Source organism: Anolis sagrei, chromosome Y, assembly GCF_037176765.1.
Source record: "Anolis sagrei isolate rAnoSag1 chromosome Y, rAnoSag1.mat, whole genome shotgun sequence".
NCBI classification, from domain to species: Eukaryota; Metazoa; Chordata; class Lepidosauria; order Squamata; family Dactyloidae; genus Anolis; species Anolis sagrei.
Window position 1 is genome coordinate 55,214,892 of NC_090035.1, and position 20,962 is coordinate 55,235,853.

The window sequence follows — 20,962 nt, forward strand, 5'->3', positions numbered from 1 at the left end:
AGTAATTCAGCTGTGATCGCGACTACTATTTGCCTCAGATTTTCTTGTGATTCTTCTTGTATATTTTGAAATCTTAAATAATCTTAAATAATATTCCAATTCTTTTAGTTCAGCTTGATCTTGTCTTGCCTCCAATCTCTCTTCTCTTAAGTTTAGGTCTTCTATTTTTTCTTCTATCTGTTCTTGCATCTTTTCCAATTTGGCCATGTCCATCTGGTTTTTCCTCATGTCCTGTCTCATAGCGTCCATTTCCTTCTTCATTTCTCATAGTTCATTGGTGATCTCTTTCCTCATTTTGGTCATCTCCTCCGTTAGGTCATTCTTGAGTCTCATTCTTTGATCCTCTGCTACTTTTTGATACGCATCTTGTTTCTCTTGATATGCTTCTTGTTGTTCTAGTATTTTCTGTATTTCCTTTAAAATTTCCTTTCCTGTTGGGTTCCCCGAGACTGATCCTCTTCTTTGCTCTGTTTGCTCGATTTTTTCTGTTTTTTTCAATTTTTCTGATTTATTCTTTGGTGTTGTCATGTTTAACCAGTTCTTCAAAACTTTTATTGTCTGAATTTTGGCTGCCGTTTTGTGTACCTTTTTAAAAAAATTATTTATTTGTTTATTTATTTATTTGTTGAATTATTATTATTATTATTATTATTATTATTATTATTTCATTCTGCTTTTTTATTATGATTTGTTTATTTAATATTGTTATTTTTTATTGTTTTAAGTTGTTTTTATTATTTATTATTATTTATTTATTTTTTATATTATTATTATTATTATTATTATTATTATTATTATTGTTTCAGTTCCTTCAATTGTACACGTTCTGGCAGCTACTTTCTTGGCCAATACTTTTGTTTCCCTTCTATTTCCCTCTTCAATCTCTCTATAATAGTGCTGTTGTTAGTTATATTATATTGTAATGTATTAACCGTTCGTTCTTTCCTCTTTTCCCCCTTTGATTGACAGTGCTTAGATAGTTAGAAGTTATATTTAAAGCAACCTTACTTTAATGTTCTGGTTCTCTGGTTCTCTTCTTCCTTCTGTGCCTCTTTCTTTAATTTCTTTGATTTATTTGCTTGCGTTTTATTTCTTCTTTGGTGTCAGAATCTGTATGTTAGGCTCAATATTCTTTTCTTACCCTTTGTATTTTTTTAGAGTCTGCTTCCTTCCTCTCTAGGCCCTCCTCTCTGTTTCATTTACTCCTCTCCTTCCTCCTTCCTCCCTTGACGTCACTTCCGCCTTCTCCCCTCTTCCTGGAGCTTCACGTGTTTCTGCCTTTGTTTGTTTTCCTGGGAGGGAGCACGCCTCGTGGATGCTCCACTTTCGCCTTTTCCCTTCCCAGACTGCACCTTGGGGGTTTGTCCCTCCTTCTTTCGTCGTCCTTAGACGTCTATGCTTCTTTGCGGGGAGCGCGCCTCGTGACTTCTTATCTTATCAAGGTGGGAGCAGGCCAGCTGAGGGAGGATTGCCACAAGGAGGACGCGGCGTTTTCAAGGCCGTTATGGCCGTTATGTCGGGGTAAACCTCTTCTTTCTTAGTTCTTAGTTCTTTTGAGTACCTTGAGCCCTCTTGCTTTCCCCCTCTTCTTTTGGTGGGGTACTCTGTATTCTCTTTGTCCGTTCCTTACTTCTCCCTTATTTATCCTTATTTAGTTTTGTTTATTTCTCTCTCTTTTCCTTCTTTTCTCCCTTACTTTCTCTTTGTTTCTCTTTATTTCTTTTCTTTCTTTTATTATTGATTATATTGATTTTATTATTGATTATTCTTCGCTTTTCTTTTTTCCCCTTCTCATTCTCTTTGGGGCTTCTCCCCTTCTCTCTTTTAGTTCTCTATCACTTTCTTAGATCTCTTAGATCTCTTATTTCTCTACCACTACTCAGCCTCACTTCGCTCTGCTCTCCCAATTTCTCCTTCTTCACTCCTTCTCTTTTGCCTCTTTATATGCCTTATATTGCTTGTGGGGATCCACTCACCTTTTGTGTCACTCTCTCCAACGCCCTTTAAAATCGATGAGGTCGGATAGCTGTTGTTCCCGCTTCCAGATCCCTGGATGGGATACCTCTTTGCAAGTCGCTACCCTCCCCGTCCGGGTCTGCCGGCTGGCCCCCTTGAGGGGGGCCTGCACTCGAGACCGTCAGCTCTGGGGATTTGGGGGTATCGCGCTGCTCGGGCTCTCGATCCGGCCCCAGGGAGGAGGCTGAATCAGCCTCTACTTGCTCAAATTAGAGGTTGATCCTGAGGAGTTCCTCTAGGATCCTGCCAGCCACCATGCCGCCTAACCCGAAAGTCGACTTCCTGGATTTTTTAGAGGAGTTTTCATCGGTGGAACGGCTTGTCGGCCATTATGGGAGCCCTTTTCTTTAGGCTTTTTGGACTTTTTCCTCACAAGGTCCTCAGAAGGCCCCCCAAAAAGGTAAGCCCGGCCGATCGGAAGGGGTGAACTGCTTAGGGGCGGATGGGGGCAGGAGGGCCCTCTTGTACAGAGCTGCCTTGAGTCAAGACTCCCTATTCTTCCTGGTTTGCGGAGTAAAAGACATGCAAAGAGGACAGGATTGGGTGAGGTGCCCCTCACCCAAACAGGTTAGACAAAGGGAGTGCCCATCAGTATCGGGCAAAGTGCACTTCTTTAACGCAGTATCCGCCATAACCAAGGGGGGAAAGGCGGTAGAGTAGTCAAACAGTACAGGTAGGGCCACAGAGTACCTCAGGTTGAAATTCAGTCCAAGTCAAAAACCAAAAACAGTCCGTAAGCTCACAAGAGTGAAGAATGAAGGTTCTCAAACTGCTTGCTAAGCAGCGGGAAGTGCGTGGGGCTAGGCAGGGGTAAAAATGTCAATTTTTTATTTTCTATTTTTTTTTGAAATGATTTTTATTAAGTTTTTCACAATCCACACAAGGAAAGAGGGGAAACAAAAAACAAGAGGATAGATCAGTAGGAAAGGGAGAAATACACACAAAAAAAACAAAAACCCACCATATCTAACTAACATCTAATACATACAATACAACTACTCAAACTATTCTAAAATGACTTCCACTCCAACCTCAGAATCTTTTCAAAATATTTCTTCACCTTAATATCTATTCTCATCCCATTGTTTTTTCAGCTTTCTTTTCATAATCATATATCAGGGACCAATCTGTCCTCCTCAAAACTCTTCCTTCATTTCTTCTCAACAAAAAAGTTAGTTCGTCCATGTCTCTTATTTCTTTAATTTTCTTCCACCAGTCTTCGATACTCGGAACCTCACCATTCTTCCAATATTTGGCAAAAACCATCCTAGCCGCCGTTGTGTAATAGGTAAATAATTTATCTTCATTCTCATCCAGTTTACAGTCATCATCTGTAAATCCCAGAAGATAATATTCTGGTTTCTTCTTAAAACTTTTCTTTAATATTTTTTGTAACTCCTCATGAATAATAGACCAGAACTTTGTTGTTTCTTTACATGTCCACCACATGTGGTAAAAAGTGCCTACTTGCTCACTACATTTCCAGCACTTATCTGATACATTTTGATACATATGGCTCAGTCTACTCGGCGTCAAATACCACCTATAAAACATTTTATACCAATTTTCTTTTAAGTCCATAGCGTATGTATATTTCAGTTTTTTATTCCATATCCTTTCCCATTCCCCAAAGTGGATGGGCCTTCTTATATTTTCCGCCCATTTAATCATAGAGGTTTTCACCTGTTCTGTTTCTGTCATCCACTGGAGCAGTTTATTATATAATATTGTAACCGTTTTCCTTTGTGTTTTTAGTATTCTATCCCATGTATTCTCATTCCAATCAAAACCTGTTTTTTGATCTTGTTTAAAATAGTCTTTAATTTGTAGGTAATTTAACCAAGTTATATTGCTAAATAAAGTCTTTAATTGTTCAAATGATTTCATCTCTGTTGTCCCCTTCACCAATATATCCTTGTATCTTGGCCATGTCCTCCATCCTAATAATCTTCTTTGATGCGCCTCCATTGCTGAAATCCATAGTGGTGTTGTTTTATAAAAAAAACTTTATACCTCGTCCATGTCCGTAATAGGGAGGCTCGCACGAAATGGTTGCCGAAATTTTTCTCCTTCATCTCTCTATTATACCATATATACGCGTGCCATCCCACTCTTAAGTCATAACCTTCTAAGTTTAGGCACTTCTCTTTATCTAAAGTCATCCAATCCCTAATCCAGGACAGTGCGCAGGCCTCATGATAGGTCTTCAGATCGGGAAATCCCAATCCTCCTCTTGTTTTCTTATCTATTAGGTTCAAATAATTAATTCTTGGTCTTTTTCCTTTCCAAACAAATTTCATTAAATCTTTCTTCCACTGTTTGAACAGAGTTTGACTTCTTATTATCGGTATATTCTGGAACAAGAACATGAGTTTTGGTAATACATTCATTTTTATCAAGGATATTCTACCCAGGAGAGATAGTTTCAGCTGGTCCCAATTCTGCAAATCCTTTTGGACCTTCTTCCAAACTAATTCATAGTTATTCTTTAAAAGTTGTCCGTTTCTGGCTGTGATCCAGACTCCTAGATATCTAATTTTCTTAACACCTTCTATTCCAACCTGTTGTTGGATCTTTGTTTGTTTCTCCTTATTCACATTCTTAAATAAAAGTTTAGTTTTCTTCATGTTCATCTTAAAGCCTGCCACCTTTCCAAAATCTTCTATTTTATTTATCCAGCTTTGTAAATTTTTCTCCGGGTTTTCAATTGTACCTATTAAATCATCTGCAAACGCTCGTATCTTGTATTCAAATTTACCATTTTTTGCTCCTTTAATCTTTTCATCTTCTCTAATTTTCTTCATCAGGATCTCCACTGCCATAACAAAAATTAATGGGGAGAGTGGACAACCTTGTCTCGTGCCTTTCTGCACGAGGCACGAATTTTTTATTTTCTAGAAGATTCTGAAAGCTGTTCTGTGCAGGTGCAGAGATACCATATGTGCGATTCACAGTTGACTACGACAGAGAAACAGGAAATCCTCTCTTTCTCTCCCCTTTTTGACCACATCTGAAACCATGCTGTTTCATGCTGTTTAGATCAAAAGCATTCTGTGTTTTGCCCCTCTCAAGCCCCCTCCCCTTGCATCCGTACTTCCTGTGGATGATAATACTATTCAAAAAAAATAACTAGATTGTTTGTTATTAGGTCCACATTTTGATAAGGGATGTTTAAATGGAGTGGATGAATTGCTGCCCTTTCCCCTCCTCCCTGATGTGCTTTGAAAAACCACCTCCTACCCATCACAGAAGACACCCTCCAGAATCTTCCTCCCCTCCAGGAGAACAGTGGACTTGATCTTCACTGCATGACTGTGATGATGTGTAAATTTTATTCCTTTGGTTATGTGTAATTTAAACAGTTTAAAATTGGCTGCCGATCCAATTCTGAGCACAATTCAAAGTGCTGGTTTTGACCTACAAAACACTAAACGGTTCCGGCCCAGTGTATCTATCCGAACAGATCTCCCTCTACGTCCCACCTCGGAACCTAAGATCCTCTGGGGAGGCCCTGCTCTCGACCCCGCCTCTATCACAAGTGAGATTGGTGGGGACGAGGAGCAGGGCTTTCTCGGTGGTGGCCCCCCGCCTGTGGAATTCACTCCCTGGGGAGATTAGATCGGCAACGTCCCTTCTTTCATTTAGGAAGAGGTTGAAGAACTGGATGTGGGACCAGGCATTTGGACATTCTGGCAGCTAAAGAAAGACTTGATGACGAGCTGGAACTGGACAAGACGGAATGGATTTACGGAACTCCGAACGCTGAGCTCAGGATTAGCCTATTACTGTGTTTATGGTGTTGTTGTGTACTGATGATTTAATTTTTAATTTGTAATTGCTTAATTGTTTTATATATGTATGTATATGTGACAAGGCATCGAATTGTGCCTTTCTCTGTAAGCCGCCCTGAGTCCCCCCTTGGGGATGAGAAGGGCAGCGTAAAAGTGACGGAAATAAATAAAATAAATATGGATGGTAAGTATGGGGGATTATGTTTTGTTGGAGATGGTAGCTTGGCATTAACTGAGTTGCCATAGCAACAGGGGCGGAGCCAACTGCCTCTTCACAACGCAGCTTTTTAAAAAGAGTCAGTCAGTAAGCCGGTGAGCTACTGGGAAGACTGAGTCTCTGGGTGGAGATTCAGGAAATTAATTGGTGACCAAAGGAGTTACAGAAAAGGACCTGATAGTGATAAAACTACAGGGGTTTATTGATTCTGAGTTAAGAATCAAGGTTTGGCTGGGAGCCAATTCTGTTAATAAGCCTTTTAGCTTATTTGTTTTATTAGGACAGTTGTCCAGAAGAGTTACATTGGCTTGTAGAAACCTCTTGAAGTCTGTGCCTGAGATTACTCATGAAACCTTACTAATGTAACCAATCAAGATTTGTGCCTCTTGTGAAGAAACAGTTAAACATGTTATACTCCTGTTAAAATAAACTTGTTACTGTTTTCCTCAAGCCTTGCCTGATACAGTTTCTCTCAAGGCAAACAGCCTGCATAAAAAGTCAAGCTAGGGACAGTAAACGCTATGCTATCAAATGAATAAAGCCTTCTGTAATTAATAGTCCCTTTATAAAATAGCTCCTAAGCCAATATTGATCGTTGCCCGGCTTTCCTCACAGATTAGGTTGCAGTAAGCTTTAACCACGCTTCTTCACAAATTGGTGGCATTTGGTGGCATTAAAACGGTCATCTTCACAATTGGTGGCAAGAAACAGGATACGTTTAACATCTGATTTAGTGCCTAAGGTCGCCTAAAGGAAAAATCTTGAGGTAAAAGTTGGAGCCAAAGATGGCGGCTAAAAAGCAAGGCAAAGTAACAAAGGAGGTTGAGGCTTATCAAGAAGAGGGAAGCTCAGACTCAGACCAAACTCCTACGTCTGAGTTACAGTACAAATAACAGCTAGAGTAAAGGAAAATGGAAATTGAGGCATAGGACAGGGCAAGATAGGCAGAAATGGAAGCCCCAAAGAGACAGGCACAAATGGAGTTTGAGGAGCAGGAAAAAATCAGGCAGGCTGAATTATGAAAAATGGAATTAGAAATTGAAAAACAATGTTTAACTCTCCCTCAAGCCCAAATAAATCTACAGGAGAGACAAGAGGAGATCCCTATGGATCATATTTTGAAAAAATTCCCATGATATAATAAAGAAGATAGTGTGGAAAAGTTCCTAATTTCCTTCGAAAGATGTTGTAAGGACTTCAGTGTGGCTGAGGAAAAATGGATGGCATATTTAAGGCCACAGATTTGTGGTAAACTCCTGGAGATTTACAGTGACATGGCAGAGACAGAACATAGAGATTCCTCTAAGTTCAAACGACAAGTCCAACAGAAATTACAGCTAACACCTGAATTTTATAGGATGAAGTTCAGGATGATCAAAAAGGAAAAATATGAAAGTTATTCTCAATTAGCCTCCAATCAAGCACAATACTTTGAGAGTTGGATCAGAGGCGCTGAGGTAAATGACTTCCAGCCGCTCAAAAACTTAATTCAAAAGAAGCAGTTTTATCAACAGGTTCCCCTTGATTATATATATATATATATATATATATATATATATATATATTTACAGCACTTATATGCCGCCCTTCTCACCCCGAAGGGGATTCAGAGCGGCTTACAATATATATTTTCATACAATATATTATTAGCATAGTACAATATTAGTATATATTACTATATTGCACTATACCATTATATTGTAATATTATTAGTAGTATTACATGTAATGTAGATATATAATTATAATTATAATATTGAATTATTATTACTAGTATTATATTGTACTACATTATAATATTATAAATATTATATGTATATACAATATACTATATTATATTATTAGTAAAGACAAGATGGAAATGTCTTTTGTTCCCTTCTGTCTTTGCTCTGGCCAGAGCAGCCATTGGTATCAGAAGCGGGAGGGGCCTCTCAAGTGATGATATAGGCAGAAGGCAAGATGGCAGTGTCTTTTGCTCCCTTCTGTTTTCGCTCTGGCCAGAGCAGCCGTTGGTGCCAGAAGGGGGAGGGTCTTCTCAAGTGATGATATAGGCAGAAGGCAAGATGGCAGTGTCTTCTGCTCCCTTCTGTCTTCACTCTGGCCAGAGCAGCTGTTATAGATGGATTATACAGGATAGAAACCCCGAAACTTCAACACAAACAGCTATCATGGTGGACCAGTTGATTACTTTAAAGGAAGGATTTAAAGAAGAAGAAGGAGTCAGGAAGGAAGCAAGACAACCCCAACCGCCATTTAAAAAGTTCCCTCACAGTCAGCCAGGGAGAGGCTCTGCAGTAGGAAACACCACCTGCAAGATGGCAGGCACCATGCAGCCTAACATTACTGAGGGAAATAAGTGCTGTTTCCATTGTGGAAAATTAGGACATTTTAAGTCTCAATGTAATCTCCTGAGAAAAGAGAAGTCCACCTGCTTCATTAGAGAAAGAAATACCCCTGAAAAAGAAATGGAACCCAGTGCTAAAAAGGATTGCACTGACGTGGTTCAAAAAGGGGAACAGATTGAAAAACAGTGTCCGTTTGTGGTACTAAACACAGTCCCAAATGACTATTTGGAACCCATCAAAATAGATGGAAACCTGTTGCAAGGGTGGAGAGACACGAGTTCTGAAGTTTGTGTAATTCATCCAAAGATGGTACCTGAGAGGTATCAAAATCCTACTTCTCAGATTAATTTAAAAGGTTTAGGACCAGCGATTACTTCAAACATGGTCTCTTTGCCTATAAAATATGGCAATTGGACAGGCATGTGGGATTTTGCCATAAGTTCAGAGACCCCTTACTCATGCTTGGCTGGAAATGACTTGGCCAGAAGGATTAAGAAAATATCAGAATTACCTAAAGAGGGAAAAGACTTGAGTGTGGTACCTCAGAAACATGATGAGCACCCAGATAGAGCCAGTGATGAGAATATAGAAACAGTGGTTCCTGCAGAACAAGTGATAAATTCTGAGGAGAAAAAAAGAGCTGAAAGAATCGTTGACATTAAAAGATGTATTACCTTCAGCTCCAAGTAAAGAAGTTACCTCTGCTGAGCTCATTGACAAAGACAATGAAATACAATCAGAAGAGACAGATGAAGAAAAGCTAACCCTTAAGGAACTTATTTATTTGGCAGTAGACATGGTTGGGAGTACAAAATATCAAAAAGTCTTCTGTGAAGAAAAAATCCATACATCTAAAAGACTGGTTGAAGTGAAGATAACTTTCAAACATGATTCATTCACTATGGAGGTTCCAGATGATCGCACAAAAGATCGGAACTGTGGTTGAAGTTAAGAATCTAAGTGAAACTTATCAAGAAGAAGAGACATTTTGCTGAGAATGAAACGTTGGATCAGCTTCTCCTTACTAAACCTGAACACTTCGAAATGCCTACAGCTGAAAAGAAAATAAGCAGAGAAAGATCTAGTTATATATCGGAGAAAAAAATCTTCATCTTCCAGTGAGGAAGAAAAAGAGAATACAAACCAAGCTGATGGACTGTTAAGAAAAGTGATATACACTGACTATGTTAGTCTTGATAAAAAGACAAATCTCCAGTTCCAAGGTTTAAAGGTTCATCCAGACAGCAGTGATGAGACTACAATAGAGAAAGACAATGTTCTTGTTCGTTCTTCCAACAATGGTGAATTCTCTTCAATACCAAGAAAAGATGTTCAAGGAACTTCAAATTCTTCACTAAGACCTGATGCTACGTTGAAGCAAGCCTTTATTCGAGCCTTAAAACTCAATGAAAGCAGAACTGTTCCTGATAATTGGAAGATCAGGTTGAAAGAAGAAGCTCCAGCAGCAAAAGAAGAGAAAGGAGAAGGCTTCCTACAACAGCGTTGTGACTTCATGGAAGACCAAGAGATTCTTAGTTATGAACAACCTGTGATTAACTATAGAGACTTAAATCTCTTCAAATTATTCAGACTTGCTCATAAGTTTAAAGGACTTAATGATATTAAAAGACTGATATATGTAAAAATATTGAAATTATATGTCAGTAGACAGGGAAATTAACCAAGTATATTGCAGAAGAGATAAGAAAAATGTTAGAAATGTGAGACTTTGATATCGCATACATAGATGATATTGGATAACTGATCAATATATGGTTTGTATAGTTATATGATGTTGATATTATCCAAATTATTTTTTTTAAATAATCTTTATTGCTTTTCTTAAAATATACAGATATACAGATATGTAGTGCTGGAAACTTTTAAACCTGTAAAAGTTTCTCACTGTATAAGGTGCTGGTAAAGAAGGGGGGGAAAGGGGGGGAAGGGGGGATAGAGATAGAGATAGAAAAATAGTAGGGGGTGTTCAGCTATCTTAGGTCTCGTCATCTTATAAGGCACTGATTTCCTGTAGTGTAGATGATGTGAGAAAAGAAATTTTGGAATGAGTAGTGAGGGATGGTGAAGGGGGATGATTGTTGTGAGCGTTGCGTTGACTTCCTGGTATCTTTGGAGGTTTCTAATCCTTTTCCTTCTTCTTTTCTTTTTTCTTCTTTCTCTTTCTTTTATACCTTGCTCTCCCCTAATTCTCTTTTCTCGGTCTTGTGCCTTTAAATGATTATTTTCATATTCTTTTCTTTTATCAGGTATGTTGTTACATGTTTCCAGTCTGTTTCAGCCATCGGTATGTCCTTCTTTTTTTGATAATAGATATGTCAGTTTGTCCATATTTCTTATGTCTAGTATTTTTGTTAGCCATTCTTCTTCCTCTGGGGGATCCTTCTTTTTCCAGTGTCTTGCATATGTTATTCTAGCTGCTGTTATCAGCAGGAATAGAATTTTGTCTTTATTTTTTTCCATTTTTATGTTGTGTATGCCAAGTAGAAAAGTTTCTGGTTTTTGGGGTATGTTTATCTCTAATATTCTTTGCAATGTTTTATGTACCTTCTTCCAATGTGATATTGCCTTTGGGCAGGTCCACCATAGGTGGTAGTACGTCCCCTCTTTTTCTCAGTATTTCCAACATTTTGTGTTTGCGTTTTTACTAAATTTGCCCAATCTGTGCGGTGTGATGTACCACCTATGTGCCATCTTGACCCAGTTTTCTTTAAGTTCAGTTGCTTTTGAATATTTTAATTTTTTATTCCATGCTTCTTCCCATTCGTCTTTCGTTATTTCTCTTCCCAAATTATCCTTCCACTTTTTCATGTAGTTTTTCCCTTCTTCTTTATTACTTTCTTCTTCCACAAGTTTCTTATATATTTTAGATATTAGTTTGTTTTCTGTTTGCATTATTTTCCCTTCCTTAAAGCCTTTTTCCTTATCTTTCTTAAAATGTTCTTTGATTTGTGCGTATTGGTACCAGGAGATTTTATCATTTATACTTTTTAATTCCTCTTGGGTTTTCATCTTGAATTCTCCTCCCTTCTTTCTTATTATATCCTTATATTTGGGCCAGTCGTACCATCCTGTAATTCTTCTTTGTGACGCTTCTAAGTGTGAGAGCCATATTGGTGTTTTTTTTGTAGAATTTATTTTTGTGTTTGTTCCAAATTTTTATTAGGGAGGATCAGATAAAGTGATTTCCAAAATTTTTTTCTGTTTTTTCCTTTTCATATCCAACATATGTGTGCCATCCTAGTCTTAGCCCTTCTCCTTCTAAATTTAGGATTTTTTCCTTCTCTAATTTAGTCCAGTCTCTTACCCAGATCAGCGCGCAGGCATCGTGATACGATTTAATATCTGGGGTTGCTAAACCTCCTTTTCTTTTCCCTTCTATCATGTTTTTGTAATTTATCCTTGGTTTTTTTCTTTGCCAAATGAACCTCATTATGTCTTTTTTCCAATCATTTAGTATTTTTTGGTTTCTTATTATCGGTAAATTTTGAAATAGAAAAACCAGTTTTGGGAGTATTGACATTTTTATAGTTGCTATTCTTCCCAATAAGGATAGTTTCACATTTCCCCATTTGTCTAAATCTTTTTTTATTTTTTTCCATGTTTCGATATAATTGTTTTCTAGTAATTGCAGATTCTTTGCTGTTAGGATTATTCCTAAATATTTTATTTTCTGTGTAATTTGAATGCTCCATTTAGTCCTTAGTTCTTCTTGTTCTTTCTTCGTTATGTTTTTTGTTATCGCTTTTGTCTTGTCCAGATTGATTTTGAATCCTGATACTTCTCCGTATTGTTTTATTGTTCTCAGCCATTTTCCCAGATTTTTACTTGGTTCTTCTATTACTCCTATAATATCATCCGCTAATGCCCTGATCTTATAATTGTGGCCTTGTATTCACGCTCCTTCAATCTCTTTGTCTTCCCTTATTCTATCCAGTAATATTTCGAGAGTCAGGATAAAAATTAATGGTGAGATGGGGCAGCCCTGCCTCGTTCCCTTTTGAATATTGATTGTATCTGTTTGTTGTCCATTCACTATTATTTTTGCCTCCTGTTTGTCATATATTGCGCCAATTATGTTTTCAAAGTAATAACCCATGTCCATTTCCCTTAATAAAATTTTTATAAAGTTCCAATTAACATTATCGAAGGCTTTTTCGGTGTCTAATGCTAAGAACATTACCTTCTTTTGGATGTTATTTCCATAGTATTCTATTAGGTTTATTATTGTTCTAACATTTTCTGATTGTGATCTTTTAGGTAAAAAGCCCGCTTGTTCTTCTTTGATTCTTTTTATTAATTTTTTTCCCGATCTTTCTGAGATAATATTTCCCAATAATTTGTAATCCAGGTTTAGTAACGAAATAGGTCTATAGTTCTTTACATTTTCAGGATCTATATTTTCTTTGTGTATTAGAGTTATCATTGCTTGTTTCCAGGTTTGTGGCATTTTCCTTTTTTCTCTAATTGTATTCATGACTTTTTTTAGATGTGGTGTTAATTCTTCTTGGAACGTTTTGTAGTATATGGCTGTAAGGCCATCTGGTCCGGGCGCTTTATCCCTTTTCAAGTCATTTATGGCTTTTTGGATTTCTCTATCGGATATTTCCCTGTTTAATTCTTCTCTTTGTTCTTCTGTGATATATGTAATCCTCTTTTCTCCTAGATATTTATAGATTTCGCTTTTGTCAATTTCTTCTTCTTTATATAAATTTCTGTAGAATTTCTCAAATTGATCTTTTATTTCCTTTCCTTGTGTGTAGACCTTTCCTTCTCCTTTCAGTCTCGTTAGAAATGTTGCTTCTCTTTTCTTCTTTAATTTACTTGAGAGCCATCTTCCCGGCTTGTTTGCATTTTCAAAGTTGTCTTGGCATAAGAATTTAAGTTGCTTCGCTCTTTCTTCTTGTTCTAGAAATTCTCTCTGTTTTTTTAGACTTATCAGGTTCTTATTAGCTTCTTTATTATTGGGGTTTTCCTTTAGTTTGGTTTGTTCTTTGGTTATTTCGTCTAGTATTTCCTTCTCTTTCTGATTTTTTATTTTATTTTTTATGGCTTTCTGTTGAATAAAGTTCCCCCTCATCACTGCTTTGCTTGCTTCCTACAGTGTGAATGGGTGTGTGTCTTGGTTTTCGTTTATATCAAAGTATTCTTTCAATAATTTCCTATTTTTTTCCACATCCTCCTTTCCCCTAAGGAGGGGAAAGAAGGAGGAGCCCTACCTGTACTGTTTCCACATCCTCCTTTCATCTAATCTCCACCTTCTAGTTTTCTCCTCAAACTTTATTTTTATTTCGATTGGGCAGTGATCTGATTCCATTCTTGGCAAAATATTTATTTCGTTGATTTCAGTAGCTAGCGATTTTGAGACCCAGGCCATATCTATTCTTGACCATGTTCCATGTCTTGTCGAATAAAATGTATAGTCTTTCGTTTCTTCGTTTTTCCTTCTCCATATATCTTCTAGATCCATCTCTTTTATTATGTTCGTTAATGATTTTGGTAGTGTTCCTCCTCTCTTTTCCCCTTCTCTTTTCCCGTTATTTTCCTTATTGCTTCTATCCCGTGTTGCGTCTATTACTCCATTAAAGTCACCGATAATGATCAGGTGATCGAATTCTTGGTCGTTGATGTTTGCTTTTAATTTCTCTGTAAATTTAGTTTTTGAGTCGTTAGGTGCGTATATATTACAGATCAGGATTCTTTTGTTTCTCATTACTATTGTAACTCCTATGTATCTACCTTCATCGTCCCTAAATGCCTGGTATGATGGGATGTCTTTATTTATATAGGTAACCACCTCTCTCTTTTTTTCCGGCACTGAAGAATAGTATGTTTTTCCTAAACCTTTATTATCTAGGTGGGCAATCTGTTTCTGCATGATATGAGTTTCTTGAAAGGCAATCACTTGATACCGATTCTTTTTTTATCCTGTTAAATACTTTATTCCTTTTATTTTTACAGTTAAAACCATTAATATTATTCGAATATATTCTTAATGACTCCAGCTTTCCTCCCTTGACTCTTTCTTAGTTCTCTCCTTTTTTTCTCTTCTTCCTCTTCTCCTTTACTTCCTTCTTCTTCCTCCTCCTCCTCTTTTCCTTCTATTTCTTCTATTTCCTCTTCTACCTTGTTTAGGTTTGTTGTGTCGTGTCCTTTACTTATATCCATCCTGTAGTTTCTAGCATCTAGGTCTTCTTTCTCTGGTGATTCTGTACGGGCCCGTTTTCTTTCCTTCTCACCTTTCCCTTCAGTCTCTGGTTTCTTCCCTTTTTCTCTAATGATCTTTCCTAAAAAGTCTTTTGCTACTTCCTCATTTGTAACCCAATTTTTTTTCTTGGTATGTGGCCATTAAGCCCTCTCCCCACTCCCATCTGAACCTTATTTTCTGTCTTTTGAGTTCTTCCACTAGAGAGCTATATTTCTTTCTTCTATTTAGTATAATTCCTGGTATTTCTTTCAATATTATGACCTTTTTTCCTTTGTAGAATACCGTTCTGCTATTCGTCTTCAGGACCTCGTCTCTCTGAGTCTTTTTAACAAAGTGCACTATCACGTCTCTCGCTGTTCTATTTCTTATTGCATAGTTAGTGTTTATTCTGAAGATTCTGTCTGTTTGGTCCTCAATTTCTTGGTTTGTTCTTTCCATCAGTTCTCCCAGGATCTCTTTTACTTTTTCTCTTATATTCTCGCCTTGTTCTTGGATGTTCCCCAATCTTAATTGGTATTCCATCTCTTTTGTTTCTGCTTGTAGTTGTTTTTCTTCTGCTTTTTCTTTTTCTATATTTAGGATCTTTATTTTCCTCTCTAGGGATTCTTGTGTTTTTTGCATTTCTGTCTTTTTGTTCTTTAGAGTTTTTATTTCTCTTTGTAGAAGTGCTATTTCTATCTTCATTCCTTTCATTTCTTCCTTTATTTCTGTCAGACTTTTTGTTTGTTCTTTTGTTGTTTCTTGGGGTGCTTCTTGGTTCTCCTTTACTGTTTGTAACTCTTTAATGATTTCCTTTAGCATCTCTTTCACACTTGGTTCTTCTGAGACTGAGCCCTTTCTCGCTACCCCTTTAGTATCTTTTCCTTCTTTCATCTTTGGTGTTGCCATCTTTCTCTACTTTGTCCGAAGTACCTAGGGAGAATTTGAGAAGGTTGTTTTGTTTTATTTTGTTTTATTTTTATTTTATTTCCTTTGGGCTGGATTCCTCTTCTTTCCTTTCACTGTGTTGGATATTGTATTTAGGTATATGGCCTGTTATGGTATTTTATAGTGTCTTCTTGGGGGGGGGGGGGTTATTTATTCAAATTGGCGTGAGCGTTGGGGAGGGTCGTCTAATTTCTTGATTGTTGTGTTTGTGTTATTTTTGTTATTTTCTGTTGTTCTTATTTGTTATTATTATTATTATTATTATTATTATTTATTGTTGTTGTTGTTTATTCTTCTTTTTTTCTTTATTATTTTCTTAGATGCCTTCAATCTGTTTCACTTCTTCTTTTTTCCTTTTCCTTTCCCTTGTTTTTATATCCTTATTCTTATTTGACTCTTATTTAATTATTCTTTGTATATGTTATATTTGTCTATGTCAGTTTTCTCTTGTTCTATATTTTTCTTGTATTTTTATTTTTATTATGTTTTTATTATTTTCCTTGAATTTTGTTGTATCTTTACTGTATGTTTATTTGATTACTTGTTTGATTCTTTATTTTATTTTTATTTTTTATTCTTTTCCCTTGTTTTATTTCTTTTTTAATTATTATTTATTATTATTTATTATTTTCCTCCATTTATTTGTCTTCTCTGCTTCTTCTATTTGCTCTCCGCTGTCTCCTTATTCACCCTCTTGCGATCCTTCACCTTTGTTCACTTCTTGTTCTCTCTTCTTTCTTCTCGTGCTTTCTCGCGTTATCTGGTTCCTATATCACTTCTTGCGATGCTTCGCGGTATTTCGTCTCTTCTCGCGATGCTTTCCTTTGTCGAGTTATCTGCGTCACCCTTACGCCGCTTTCGCCCTCTGCGTTGCGTCCTCTCCCCCTCTGCGACTTTTTCTCCGCCTCCTCCACATCCACCACCGCCCAAGATACAACAACACGTTGTCTTCAAGGTCAGTAGGCCTTTCTTATTTAACCCTTATTTGTCCTTATCTTCTCCTTTTCCCCTCCTTGTCCTTCCCTTCTTCTTCTTCTTCTTCTTCTTCTTCTTCTTCTTCTTCTTCTTTTTGCTGCTACTCTTGGGGGCTTTTGGGGTCTTTTGGTAGCTTTGGTAGCTTTTATCATCTGGTCTAATTAATTCATTTACTTCTCATTCGGCTTTCTTCCGTTTCTTCCGTCCTCCTCTTTATGCTGTTATTATAGTTATTTATTTATTCTTTGTTATTCTTTGTTATTTAAATTTAGTATTGTGATTGGTATTATCTCTTGCTTCTTATTACTTATTATAATTGTCTTCAGTTGCTTCGATTACCTTGGATTGCTTGGTTGTTTAATTTACTCTTTTCCGGATGTTTATTCCTACTTTAAAGGGCTTTTGGCCAGGGTTATTATTCCTTTCCACCCGCCATCTCCACGTTTTTTGAGTAGTGCCCTAATGCAGTACTCTGTTCTGTTCTGTGAGCAATTTTATCCAGTAGCCCAGTTAATTATGCCTGAGCCAGTAGTAAAGGGGGGCTTTCTTCAACCTCCTTTGGATATCCCTTTTGTACTTACTTTCTCCTTCTTCTTCTTTGTTGATGTTTAAAAAAGATGCACCAGGTCGAGGATATGCAAGGAATGGGATCCCTGTTGGCTCCGCCACAGCCCGCCGTACCTTGGTGGACATTGTCGGACCCTTCTGAGAGTCTCCTCTTGAGGAGAAGACCCTCTTTGGGGCCATCGGCCGAACCACCTGTGGTTTCGCAGTTCCCCCGCTTCTATCCACAAAGGGGAAGGGAGCTTTTCTGCTCTACCCAGCTGTTTTGGCACGAGCCGGCACCTCGCAGCTCTAAGGCGCCTGTCTCCTCGCCATGTTGCGCACCCGGAAGTCCGATATTATCCAAATTATTTTTGACCATTCTAGTTGGTAAAAAAGTAAAAAATAATCCCTATGGGTTGGGAGGTGTGACGATGTGTAAATTTTATTCCTTTGGTTATGTGTAATTTAAACAGTAGTTTATGGATGGTAAGTATGGGGGATTATGTTTTGTTGGAGATGGTGGTTTGGCATTAGCTGAGTTGCCATAGCAACAGGGGCGGAGCCAACTGCCTCTTCACGACACAGCTTTTTAAAAAGAGTCAGTCAGTAAGCCGGTGAGCTACTGGGAAGACTGAGTCTCTGGGTGGAGATTCAGGAAATTAATTGGTGACCAAAGGGGTTACAGAAAAGGACCTGATAGTGATAAAACTACAGGGGTTTATTGATTCTGAGTTAAGAATCAAGGTTTGGCTGGGAGCCAATTCTGTTAATAAGCCTTTTAGCTTATTTGTTTTATTAGGACAGTTGTCCAGAAGAGTTACATCGGCTTATAGAAACCTCTTGAAGTCTGTGCCTGAGATTACTCATGAAACCTTACTAATGTAACCAATCAAGATTTGTGCCTCTTGTGAAAAAACAGTTAAACATGTTATACTCCTGTTAAAATAAACTTGTTACTGTTTTCCTCAAGCCTTGCCTGATACAGTTTCTCTCAAGGCAAACAGCCTGCATAAAAAGTCAAGCTGCATAAAAAGTCAAGCTTGACAAAAAGTCAAGCTATCAAATGAATAAAGCCTTCTGTAATTAATAGTCCCTTTATAAAATAGCTCCTAAGCCAATATTGATCGTTGCCCGGCTTTCCTCACAGATTAGGTTGCAGTAAGCTTTAACCACGCTTCTTCACAAATTGGTGGCATTCGGTGGCATTAAAACGGTCATCTTCACAACGACAGCTCCAAGAAAAATGCAGGGAACAATATCAACCTCTGTAAATGGCATTCATTGACCTTGCAAAGGCATTCGACACAGCGAATTGCAGCACTTTCTGGACCATCCTCCAAAAACATCGGGTGCTCTGACAAATTTGTGAACATCCTGCAGCTCCTCCATAATGACATGATGGCAACAGTCTTGGACAGCAATGGCTCCCAAAGTGACCCATTTAAGGTGGAATCAGGTGTCAAACAGGGATGTGTTATTGCCCCAACTTTATTCTCCATCTTCATCGCTATGATACTGCACCTTGTTGATGGGAAGATTCCCACCGGAGTGGAAATAATCTATCGGACAGATGGCAAGCTAGTTAACCTCAGCAGATTGAAAGCCAAAACCAAGAACTCCAGAATGCTGTTATAGAACTCCAGAATGCTGATGACAACGTTGTCTGTGCGCATTCAAAAAAAGACCTAAAAGCCACTCTAAACACCTTTGCAGAAGTATATGAGAAGCTCGGCCTGTCATTAAAAATAGAGAAAACCAAAATGCTCTTCCAGCACTCACCAGCCAATCCCTCTCCAATGCCAGAAATACAACTTAATGGTGTAACATTAGATAACGTTTACCATTTCTGCTACCTTGGTAGCCACCTCTCCACAAAAGTCAACATGGACACTGAAATTCAACACTGCCTGAGCTCTGTGAGTGCAGCATTTTTCCGAATGAAGCAGAGTGTTTGAGGACCAGGACATCCGTAGTGATACCAAGGTGCTTGTTTATAAAGTTATTGCCCTCCCATCCCTGCTATACGCCTTCGAGACGTGAACAGTCTACAGACGTCACATGAAACTCCTGGAACGATTCCATCAGTGCTGCCTCCGAAAAATCCTACACAATTGTGAAGCCAACAGGAAATTGAAAGTTATCTGGAAAGGCAAAGAGTTTTTTCCATCCTGAATTTTTGTTACGTGTTGAACATTGAAACATTGTTCCCATCCTAAATATCTTGGCATCACCTTAGATCGAACACTAACATTTAGAAAACACAGCATGAACACCAAGCACAAAGTAGCTGCACGCAATAACATCCTGCAGAAGCTTACTGGCAGCGCATGGGGTGCAGACCCCAAATTAATAAGACCTCCAGCCCAGCCTTTGTCTTACTTAACTACTGAGTATGCCTCCCCTGTTTGGCACAAATTAGCCCACGTGAAGCAGGTGAACATAGCACTGAATGAAACATGCAGAATAATCACAGGATGTCCTAAACCTACACCTGTTGATATACTCTACAAGCTAGCTGGCATCCCCCCACTGTGTGATGGGAAGTTGTTGCTAACTGGGAGAGAAATAAGGTTGAACCTTGTGAAAACCACCCCCTGCATGGCTATCAGCATCCTCCCAGTAGACTCAAATCAAGGAAAAGCTTCATGAGAACCACCATGCTTAATGGATGAACTGCTTAAAGTTACAAACAATGCAGTCACTGTTGCCTGGTTTGGATCAAATATTATTTAGCTGCTTGTGCTCCTTCTATTTTTATTAGTTTTATACTAATTTATGCAATGTTTTTGGTACAAAATAAATAAATGAATAATTTAACTTGTTTGCTGCTGCTTCCCTCAACGGAGATTCAAAGAAGTGAGCAACACTCATCCAAGTACTACTAACCAAGACTGATCTTCCAAAATCAGATCTTTGTTTCTCAGAGGCAAATAGCCAGGCACATGACTATGCTGAGATAAAAAGAGGGGAGCAAGCAAACAAGGAAAAAATGAAGGAGAATCCAGAGAGGAAATTGGGCAGGAAAACATGAACCAACTCTTCCTTTCCAGGTCTCTTAAATCATGCAGTTTGCCCTTTTGAGATCTGAACTGCAGAATAAACCATGCCTATGGCACCACCTCTGGGTGGCAATCAAAAGGTGCATGCCTTCTGGTTCTGAAACTCTAGGAGAGCGGGGTGCCATTGAAAATCTGATTTATCTATGGACTGCACCACCCACCCCTCTCCAATCAGCCAAACGGGGAGTGATGGGAGATGCAAACCAACAACCTAGAAGGCCTTGATCTGGGGAAAAGAACAAGACAGCCCCGCCAAGACTGGCTGTGCCATATAGGGCTGATGGGAGCTGTAGTCCAAACACTTTACATGATACGTTGAATGAGGCAGGCCACATACAGTGTCTGGGACTATTGTTCCCATCAACCCACACAGCAAGGTATGAACGTTGATCAATTGATTTAACCAATACCTGTTTATTTTGAATCCTGCCACATTTCCATAGTTATTGCTGAGCGGCATTCTGTGGACGCCAAAAAACAAGGGAGTTAAAGATGGATGGGAGTTTTTCAAGAGTGAAATACTCAAGGTGTAATTGCAAACAGTGTTGACAAAGAGGGGGAAAATAGGACAAGGGCAAATAAGCCAGAATGGATGTGCAAAGAACTTCTAACTGGGCTAAGACTCAAAACAGACACGCACAAGAAGTCTTTTTTATTTTCTTCTTGTTCTTGGCAAGCCTGAGCTCGTTTTGCGCTTTAGCCTTGCAAATCTTTTCACAACAGGAGTAGCTTATTTGTTTGGATCCTTCTTTAGTGATTTCTCCCCTTTTCCACTTCTTTGCTTATATCGGTAGATAAAGGAAGAACAATGAGGCGATAGGGCCTCTGCAAGGAGAAGATGGCGCAATGCTGACAGGGGAT

The 20,962-nt window shown here is 38.2% G+C and overlaps 1 protein-coding gene and 1 pseudogene across 1 annotated transcript in view; one reads left to right on the plus strand and one right to left on the minus strand.

The window, feature by feature from the left end:
* The window catches only part of LOC137095199 (serine/threonine-protein kinase STK11-like), a 298,229-nt gene that overhangs the window by 105,199 nt on the left and 172,068 nt on the right, over positions 1-20,962 (minus strand). The gene's annotated exons all lie outside the window — the stretch shown is intronic.
* LOC137095264 (AT-rich interactive domain-containing protein 4B pseudogene) lies at positions 9,165-10,049 on the plus strand (annotated as a pseudogene).